This window comes from Dermochelys coriacea, chromosome 27 (genome assembly GCF_009764565.3).
Source record: "Dermochelys coriacea isolate rDerCor1 chromosome 27, rDerCor1.pri.v4, whole genome shotgun sequence".
NCBI classification, from domain to species: domain Eukaryota; kingdom Metazoa; phylum Chordata; order Testudines; family Dermochelyidae; genus Dermochelys; species Dermochelys coriacea.
This window is the reverse complement of record NC_050094.1, coordinates 8746004-8755790: the sequence shown is the minus strand read 5'-3', so window position 1 is coordinate 8755790 and position 9787 is coordinate 8746004. Positions and strand designations below refer to the sequence as shown.

At 57.6% G+C, this 9787-nt stretch overlaps 1 long non-coding RNA gene across 1 annotated transcript; it reads left to right on the top strand.

Moving 5' to 3' along the window:
- Positions 1 to 2299: 2299 nt before the first annotated feature.
- LOC122457666 lies at positions 2300 to 9384 on the top strand. The gene is made up of 3 exons (XR_006277320.1): positions 2300 to 2362; positions 5983 to 6196; positions 8887 to 9384. It is a non-coding gene; the product is annotated as an uncharacterized LOC122457666 (long non-coding RNA).
- The last annotated feature ends 403 nt before the right edge of the window (positions 9385 to 9787 follow it).

The window sequence follows — 9787 nt, the reverse complement described above, 5'->3', positions numbered from 1 at the left end:
GGTCAGCAGCCAGAATGACCTCTGGCCTAGCAGGCAGTGATGGGCAACCAGCCCCCTTTCAGAGCCATGGGTGGTGACACGAATGATTGGCAGGCCGGTTATTACCCCTCCTTTGGGGAGTGCAGGGCTTGGCCAGAGGGAAATCTGCCCGGCTGTCCATGCAGTCAGTAACCGAGGTCAGGAAGTGGGCATGCTTGTGTGCAGGGATAGCGTGTGTGCATGGGGGGCAGGGAGGATGCATGGGTGTGCGTGTGCATGGGAGGATGAGTGTGCAGGGTGTGAGTGTGCGTAGGTGTGTATGCATGGGGCAGGAGTGTGCTGGGATGTGTGGGTGTATGCATGCGTGTGTTTGCATGGGGGGGCTGAGTGTGCAGGGGTGTGCGTGAACAAATACACATGAGGATGGGTGCAAGAGCACATAGGTGACCACATCCTTGTGCACATCTGTGGATGAGCAATGCACAGGTGCGTGCATGGCTGTCTGCGTGCGTGTGCCTGGAGCAAGGGCGTGGGCGTGTGCAATATGAATGTGTGGCCGTGCACGTGTGGGAGCAAGGGCCCAGGTGTGCGCACCAGTGTCTCTGCACATGTCCCACTTGTGCTCGATGGGTTCCCCAGCACCAATGTCTCTGCACATGTCCCACTTGTGCTCAATGGGTTCCCCAGCTCCCTCGACCACGAGCCCGCTCCAGGTCTGCAGCAGCCTCCCACTCGGGGTCTGTCGAGCCGTTGAGCTGGGGGGGTGACTCCCAGCCCAAGGCGACACGCCCGCGCTAGCCCGCTGCAGACAGGACACCCTGAGGACCTCCCGAGGGTCTTGGACGGGGAGCGTACCCCGGGCTGCTGGCCCCTCAAGCTGCCGCAGCTGCATTCTCCTGCGAGCGCTGGCTGGATCAGAGCCAGCTCAAAGGCTGGACATGCCCTCCGGCTGCTAAAACAGGGCAGCCACCTCCCTGGGCGGGTTCCCAGATCCCCTCTCCTGCCCCTGGCGCCCCCCGGCCTGTGCCATTAAACCCATATGGTGACACACACACCCCAGAGGCGAAGGGGATGAGCCGACTGCAGGCAGCGTGAGAAACGAGGCTGGGGCTTGTCTGCGGCCACTGACTCATCCTGCCATCTGGGAGGCCCAGACAGTGCTGGGGGTGGGGGGGGGGAACTAGGTGAGAGGGAATAAGCCGCAGAGAGAACCCCCACCCCGCACACACACACTCACCAGGGCACGGGGGGGCGGGGGGGGGTCAGCAGGGACCTGCCCATGACACTGCAGCTGGTGGGTGATGAACCTCCATAGCCTCCAAGACCCACTGGAGTCCAGGCCAGCCCACTCCCGTGCCAGCCGCCTTCCCCATCCTCTGCCCTCCCATTTAACTCCACCGGTGGCAAATCAGGAGGTGGGGGAAGCTCCTTTCCCCAGAGGACTGATGGGAGATGGGCTCTGCATCCCCCCCGCCCAACATGGACCCAGCGGAAGCCAGTGGAAACCCCAGCCAGGCACCTGGCTAGGGAAACTGGGACCTTATTCCATGACCCGGAGGTTGGAATTACAAGCAGCCAGGGCACTGGGATGCCATGGAAGAGCCACTGGTTCGGCGCTGAGCGCGAGGAGTCAGGACTCCTGGGTTCTTAGCCATGAGACACGGAGCCTTGGGCAGCCACAGAGGCTGGGATTGACAGAGGGGACTAAGGGAGTCAGGAACCCGATTCCCATTGACCTTCAATGCACCCATCTCTCTTACCTGGTCTGTGCCTCAGTTTCCCCCATCGATAAAATGGGGATAAAACCTCACAGAGAGCTGGAGTGGCTTCCTTAAAGATGTGTCACCCAGTGGGTATGATCCGGGGCTCTCTGCTTGGTGACCTGGTTCCTCTGTAACCTGCCCCCATTGCTCATTATTGTCATCCCACAAACTCACTTGACATCTGGGTTCTGTGGCCCCGCCCACACCCGAAGCTTTGGGAGGCTCCACCCACCAATCCCAGTCATCAAATAGGTGGGCAGAGATCTCAGTCCTGACCCAGCCGCCACTCCCGGTGGATTCATCATTCCTTCACCTGCAACAGGACTGACCAGAAATGTGGGATCTGGGCTACAGGTTGAGAACTCACTTTAAGAAAGAACACACACCCGACACCAACACACGCACATGTGGTGACACTGGCCCTTTAACAGGGAGTAGGGTCCCTCCAGTGCACCTGTGACTGGTCATCTGCCCTCCAATTGGGTTTAAAAGAGGGCACCTGGGCCCAATAAGGAGATCAGCAGGTGGGAGCTGTCTGGGAGCAGGAGCAGGAGCAGGAGCGGGGACGGGGACGGGGACCTGCTTGGAAGAAAGTCACCGGCGTTGGCCCAGAACTGCTGGTGAGAACTGACCAAAGTTGGGGCAGAAGGATGGGGCAGTGGCCACAGGGCTAAAGAGTAAGACCCAGCTCATTGAGGGGAAGCAGAGCCAGAAGCAAGAAAGTGGACTCTGGAGGGAGGTGCCCTGGGCACGGGTAGGACTCACACCAGCAGAGAGGCCCTGGGTGGTGGAGCCCTGCACAGAGCTGCCTTGCAGGGTTCCATGGTAAGAGTCTGGAGACGGGTCACTCTCCGGGAGGGCTGGACTAGAGGCAAAAGGAACCGGGAGCTTAGTGCTGTTATTGACTTGTGGGCTGGGGGCCTGGACAAACTCTTGCACCTTTCCACGTTTACTGTGGGTTTGTCGAGGATGGTTTGACCGTGAGGGTTTGGAGGGAACTATGACATAGGTGTATGTGACTAAATTATGCCCAGAGGTGGGATTTTTGTATCAGACAGCAAGAGACAGTTCCCTTCATGGGCAAACAGAAGGGGAAACTGAGGCATAAGGGGAATCTGTTGTACCATGGCCGGCACAGAAGGGTTGGCCCACTTTATCACACACCCATTCCCACACCCACACACAGCTGTTTCTCAGACAAACCCTCACTTGATGGTGACATTGAGCACTGTTCTTGGGACAAGCACTTCCTCCAGGGCACCAATACTTCATCGGGGAGGGAAACTGAAGGCTCCTACATCCCACACCCTCCTGAGATGGAGCAGAGTAAGTGAAGCACCTAGACAGGACGCTTGGCGCTTGCTTGGCAACATCCCAGAGGAATGAGGATCTGGACATTGGTGCTCTGGAGGAATCTAAGGGATGTGCAGAGTCTCTTGTGGTAGAGAAGAGACAGAAATTGTCTGAATGAATATAAACCGGCTTCTTTACTGAGGCTGCTAGACACTGACAGAAGCTGTGGTTCTCTCTAGCTTTCCCAGAGACTGGGCCAAGACCTGGGCCAAGTTTTGTGGACAAAAGTGTTCTCTTGGAAAATGACGTTTCATCAGAATAGAAATGTTTTGCAGGAACATGGCAATTTCAATGACATTTTTTTCAAGGGGACAAAGTTGAAATGAATCATTTTGGCTGAAAGGCAATAGGGGGAGTCACTGACTGGTCTCGACCCTCTTGTTTCGATAACGTCAGCCCGTTTTCATGTTGATGCTGAAATGTGTCCACTTTCTCAGTTTGACTCTTATGTGACCGTATCAGAAGCCAAAGACAGTGATGAGCCGTTTTATAGAACTTGATCTTGGCTGCGGGTTGTGGTGTTTGATGTGCGCTGTCATGTGGAAATGAAACGTGTGGATGCTTTTGATGGAATGTTTGGAACTTCTTTTGTGGCAAACGTTGACTCTTCATTTTGGAATGTAAATAAACAAATGTGGGAATTTCTTCCTGCGGGGTGGGGAGATTCCATTTTCTTCTGGGCACCCCCCACTCGGCACCTCTGAATATCAGATCCAAGTTGGGTGCTCAGAACCAGGGGCCACTTCTGCGTGCAAGTAACTTGCTCAGGACCGTAGAATCAGGCAGGCACTAGTCCCAGCCCAGAGGTCCTGCTTCTTGCATGTATAAACCCCCTTGGGCTTTCCCAGCTCCTGCAGCTCTGGTCTGAGCCTCTTCTAGAGGGCATGACCACAACCAAGATGGCTGCCAAAGCCCTCTGGCCATTCCTGGGAACGGGCTGGGGGCTTTGACAGCCATCCAAGGGTTTGTCTATACTTAAAAGGCAACAGCAGCAGGGCCGCGGGGGGAGGGATAGGGTTCACACCGCTGAACAACGTCATTGGGTTGACCTATGATTTTAGTGTAGACCTGGCCTTAATTGCAGGCACCTAAAGACCTTTGAGGTTCTGGGCCTAACTCCCACAGGACTTGGCTCTGATCAAAGCTCCAGAAGCTGGGAAACCCCAAGTGGGTGCTACACAGCTGACCTGACTCAAAAGCTAGTGGAATCAGTTCCAGCTCCCTGAGTTCTGGAAACCCAAGTCCCGTTCTGGTCAGCTGGGTTCGCACAAGATGAAGTCAGCCTGGATCAGGTGCAGAGCTGGGTTGCTGGATCTCTGGCTCAGCGGTCCCCTGAATCTCACCGGAGGAGACTCAACGAGCATGGCTTGTCCCCTCTCAGCCTTCGCTGGGCTAAACAAGATGGTTCTGGGCCCATCCATCCGGAGAGTGGACACCAGTGGGGAGAAGAGCCAGTGGAGGTAAAGGACAAGGATTGGCACCAGAACAAACAAGGACAAACTGGCCGTGAGTGAGTCAGGCTGGAAAGAAGAAGATTCTGGCCATCGGGGGGGGGGGGAGGGGTCCGGAGCAGGTGCCCACAACCTAACTGGCTTTAAGGTGCAGCTCGGTACGTTCACGGACAGGATGGTGTGCCGGGGTTGCCTGCGATAGCAGCACCTGGGCTCAGTGACCCAGGAAATCCTGTGTCCTGCGTTTACTCGCTGCAGGTGAGGGGCTGCTGCTCGGCTGCCACCTGGACCTACGCCATGGCTGGAGCATCCCTGTGCCCGCTGGTTCAGCAACAGGAGTATTGTGTGCTGGCGGGTTCTGTCTTCAAACTCACAGCAACCCCGGTAAAGAGGGGGAGGGGGGGCTAGTGCTGGAGAAGATGATCCTTGTGGGGCTTCTATCTGAAGGAAATGAAACCATTCCCCCCCCCCCCCCAGACAGAGAACAGTCTCCATCTGGCCTCTTTGTTTTCCGCCTGCCTCTGTGTGCTCTGCCCTAACTCCTACCCCTTCCCGCTGGACCACGTCCTCTAACTGATGGGGGGCCAGGAAGGAAATTTTCCTGTGGAGAAGGTGAATCCATCACGGCCTTCTGGAGGGCCATGTGTCCCTCCATCTGAAGCAGCTGGCACTGGGCAGGCACTGGATTAGCTGCACCCTGCATCTGACCCAGGGTGGCAAGGCCTGTACTCCTGGGGGGCTCAGAAATGATGACCCCCCCCCCCCCAAAGGCCAGCTTCACAGTATGGTCTGAGGCCCTTAGGAAGCCAGGATATTGTTCATAGTCCCATCACCCAGCCCAGCTCACTCTCCTCCTCTGGGCACTGGAAACCGTGCCTGCCCATCGCTGGGCAGAGAAAGGGACTGGTTGCAGGGTGGGGACTCTTTGCACTTGGAGAGGTGCATTCCTCATGCCCAATGCCTGCGCCCTGCGGATCTCTACTTGACGGAGAGGTGGGGGGCTGTGGCAGAGAGCTGCCCCAGCCTTCACACGCCAGTTCCCCAACTTGGGTTTCTGCTGGAGGGCCGGGCAGTGACCCAGACATCAGCAGCACTGAGCTCTGCTTTGCCCCTGGCCTGTGGTGTGTATGTACAGCACCCAGCGCAATGGGGCCCTGACTGCGGTTGGGCCGGCAGGTGCAAGTTTAATAACAATTTCCGGGGCTTGAGCCTGCAAACCCTTCTCCCTGTCAGTCTCACTTCCCACCAGCGCTGCCGTGGGGCGAGACATTCCGCTGGGGAGTAACCCTGGGCAGGATCAGCCCCCTAGAGCCCAGCATCCTGGTGGGGTGGTTTGGCTTCCCTCTCTCCTCCCCTCTCCAGACCTGCCCCCTCCCCCAGATGTGTCACGCACAAGGGCATGGTGTCCGTTTGCAAGCCTTGGCTTTAATCTGCAGCCGCGAGAGTCCGGGGGAAGCGGGGAGCAAAGACAGCCTGGCCAGTTGGGTCCTTCACTGCTCCCTCCAGCTGTGCTAACTGGCCTCCCAGTGCTGAAGTCTCCGCTTCCCCACTCACAGCCGGAGCTGGGCAAGCTGCCGGGGCCCCTGATGGGCATCGTCCCGTTTCTGGTGTGCCAGAGGTCTGCGAGGAGACGTGGCTCTTCCTGCATTTGTGAGCCAGGCTGTTCCATAAACCCCCCGGCGAAGGTGTATGAGCCCACGGGCCACCCTCGGTTTCCTGCGGCTACGTTGGGCGCTATTCCCTATCTGTAGAGTTTGTCATTATTTGTAGCTGGCCTTGGTCTCTGGCCATCTATAGATCAGCGCCTGGAGCGTTGATCTGCCTGATTGCTCTTAGACCATGGCTACCCCAGCAGCGCTTTACCGCTGGAGGAACGCCAGGATCCAATGTGGCCACACCAGTCCCAGTCTAGTAAACCCCCTCCCTCTATCTCTACCTATCAGCACACATACCCCCTCGATCTGTCCCTCACTCCTTGGTTCTCTTCGCTCTCCACCCCAGCAGCTGCCCTCTCCTTCCCCAGCTCCCCGCAGTCTTGTCCTTTTAGGGACAACTCCAGCTGAGTCATTATCCTGGAGGAATGTAGCGGGAGGCAGCCCTGGGCCTAGGGGCAGGAAGCAGCTGTCTCTGTGGAGGGGTGGGGGGGGACAGGGAAAGGGCTTCCCCGGTTTTATCCTTTATTTTAAAGGAGGCAGGTTGAGCTGCTGGCGGCTGAGTGGAGGACAGGCGGGTTGCTGCCCTTTGGAAGCGGCAGTTGGGACCAGCGCTCTTTTTGATTTCCAGGCAGCATTGCTCGATGGAAGAAACCCGACCGTCCTTCGGCATGGTGGGAGGGAAAGGCTCTCTGTCGTCGCCCCCCCCCCCGCTGTTAACGGTATGGCTGAGGCCCCGGCTGAGCTGTACAAATGCAGCCAGTGTGGCGCAGTCCCTGCCCCAAAGAGCCTCCAGCTGCAATAGGCGGGGCAGCCCCAGGGTGTGTGAGCGAGGCTATTAGCAGCGTGGGGGTTAGAACCGAGGCCGCTGGACTCCAAGCCCCCTTTCTGCTCCGCTGGCCCACAGATCCTGCCCCCCCCCGCAGCGTTCCCCAAGGACTGAGAAGAGCTCCGTCCTGGAGCAAGCAGGCAGGTCGCTGTACCAATGAGCCCACAGTGCTACACTCTCTTCACAAGGGCACGGCTGCCAGGGTGGGGGCATGAACGAGGCACGCTCCCCCCTTCAGCGTTTGCCTGTTGGTGGCGTCACCGCAGCCGTGGGACTCTCCCGATTCCTCCTGGGTTCTTATGTCTAATGTGGCTGCATCCCGCCTTTCCTCGGGTGGGAGGAGGATCCAGCCCCCATGTTGGCTCAAGCCTGGAGACCAGCCACCCCAGCCGACTAACAATCATCCAGAGCTCGAGGGGGTTGCGATAGACACCGGCCCTTTAAGCCACCTTTGCATTCCCCCAGGCCTGGGACCACTTCCAGGGGTCCTGGCAGCAGCCTGCGCAGCTCAGCCACACCCCCTTCCATCTGGCCACACCCCCTTCCATCTGGCCACACCCCCTACTGAGGTGTGGGAGTTGTAGGCCACCCAAGCATCCCCTTACATCGGGATGACCCGTGGGTGGCGAAGCTGCTGCTCTCCAAGGGCTCGATGCACTGGTCCCAACGGGCTTTTGGAAACATCCATGCGTCAGGCCCCAGTGCTGCGGGCAGAAAAACCCCAGAGCCCAGTGCAGTCAATGGGGGTCACTGGATCTGGGAGCTGCCGGGATCAGGGCCCTAATGCAGCCAAGCACCCAGGACACGGCTTTAGCTCTGCAGCCGGGGCAGTGGCTCCTGTCCCCCCTGGAGCTGCTTCTCCTTGTGGGGAGAAGGTGGTGGGTGCTGCCCACCTCTGCCCGATCCGATCTCCGGTGGTGGGGCCAAGCCCACGCCTCACTCCCTGGTTCTCCCTGGCTCCAGGAAGGGATGGGGAGAAGAGGCCCCAGAGCTGTGGGCTGAGATCAGCTGCAGTCCCAGGAGCCGTGTTTGTTTCTCATTAGCTGCTCTTGGCAGGAGCTGTGGAAAAAACAGCTTCAAACTTGAGAAAGCTTGTGGGGGGGGGGGAGCGGAGGGGGGGGATCAGATGGGGGAATGTCTGGCTGAGCCACGACCTTGCTGAGATTCAGGGGGAAGAGAGATACGGAGAGAGGCAGACCGGATGGGGAGGGAGGGAAAGAGATAGAGGGGCAGGAGGAGGGAGAGAAAAGGAGGAGGGCACATAAAAGGAAAGGAGGAGTGTGGAAGGAGGAGAGAGAAAAGGAGCCCTGGTTCTTCCCTTTCTTCTCTCCACTGTAGCTAGGACACGGGTGGAACCCTAATGGGACCAGTCCTTAGCCCTACTGGGCCGGCACTGCCTGCTAATTCACACCAAGGAATTGGCATCAGTGGCACAGCCAGGGGCAGAGGGTCCTGCCCAGGGGTGTGGTGGTCAGAAAGGTGTTCCAGGCTGGGCAGTGATGGGGCAAGAGGGGGGGGCGCTAAGAGGGTGGGTTTTGAATTGGGCTGAGGCAAGAGAACCAGAAGTGCCACTAAAGTGCATTTTTTGGCCACCAAGGTGCCACAGAAGTGCCACTAAAGTGCATTCGCTTCCCCAGACAAAGTGACCTCCCCACACACGGCCAGGCTTGGCTCATCACAGGAGTGTCAGAGTGAGCAAATCCCAGAGCCCCTGGTCACCATGGGGCTGATCCAGCGAGGGGCTGGGCCGCCCCCTGGCAAGCTCCCAGGTAGGATCGAAGTGGGTGCTCTGTGTCCCGGGGATCAGGTCCCTCTCATGTAACCTTCGCTCTGCTGAGCCTCTCTGTGGTTCTTCTCAGTCCCCTAGTCCCTTAGGCTGTCCGGCCCCTCTCTGGCCAGGGGCATAGACCCTGCCTCTGTCCCCGGTCTGGGCTCGACGGGCGGATTCTGCTCTCACCGCTCCTCCACTGGCTTCAAAGCAGCAAGTTCTGAACTGGACTAGCACAAGAGGAGCAACAGGTGCCGGGGCCTGGATCTGACTCCTCTTCTTGAATACGTTGTATTGAGTGTGCCATTTAATTTCTCAAATTCTGACGGGTTGGGTGTCCTCACTGTGAGACCTGAGCCCCGGACACCTGGATGAGTGTTGCTCCACATAGCAAAGTTGGTTTGGCTTCACTACATCGCTCACGGCTGTGAAAAATGTGGCACCCTGGAGATGTAATTAAAAAGACCTAACCCCCGGTGTAGACACCTAAGTAAATGGGAGAATCCTTCCCTTAGCCTAGCTACGCTTCTCGGGGCTCGTCCGCACTTGAAACACGAAGTGGCATAACTGTGCAGCTGTAGTGCTTCGGTGTAGATGCTACCCACAGTGATGGGAGGGGTTCTCCGATCAGCGCAGGAATCCACCTCCTCGAGAGGCCGTAGCTCTGTCGATGGAAGAATTCTTCCCTTGACCTATTGCTACCTACACCAGGGGTTAGGTCGCCTTAACTACCGCGCTCAGAGGGGTGGATTTTTCACACCCCTGAGTGGTGTAACTGGGTTGACCTAATTTTTTAGTGTAGACCAGGGCTTAGAATTACTACTGTTAGAGAGACTAGCGTTCTAGGAGCTAGCAATAGACAGATTCATAGATCCCCAGACCAGAAGGGACCATTGGGATCATCTTGTCTGATCTCCTGTACACGGCCCCCAAATAATTCCTTGTGATCTAGAACAGATCTTTTTAAAAAAAAAACCAGATTAGATAGGAAT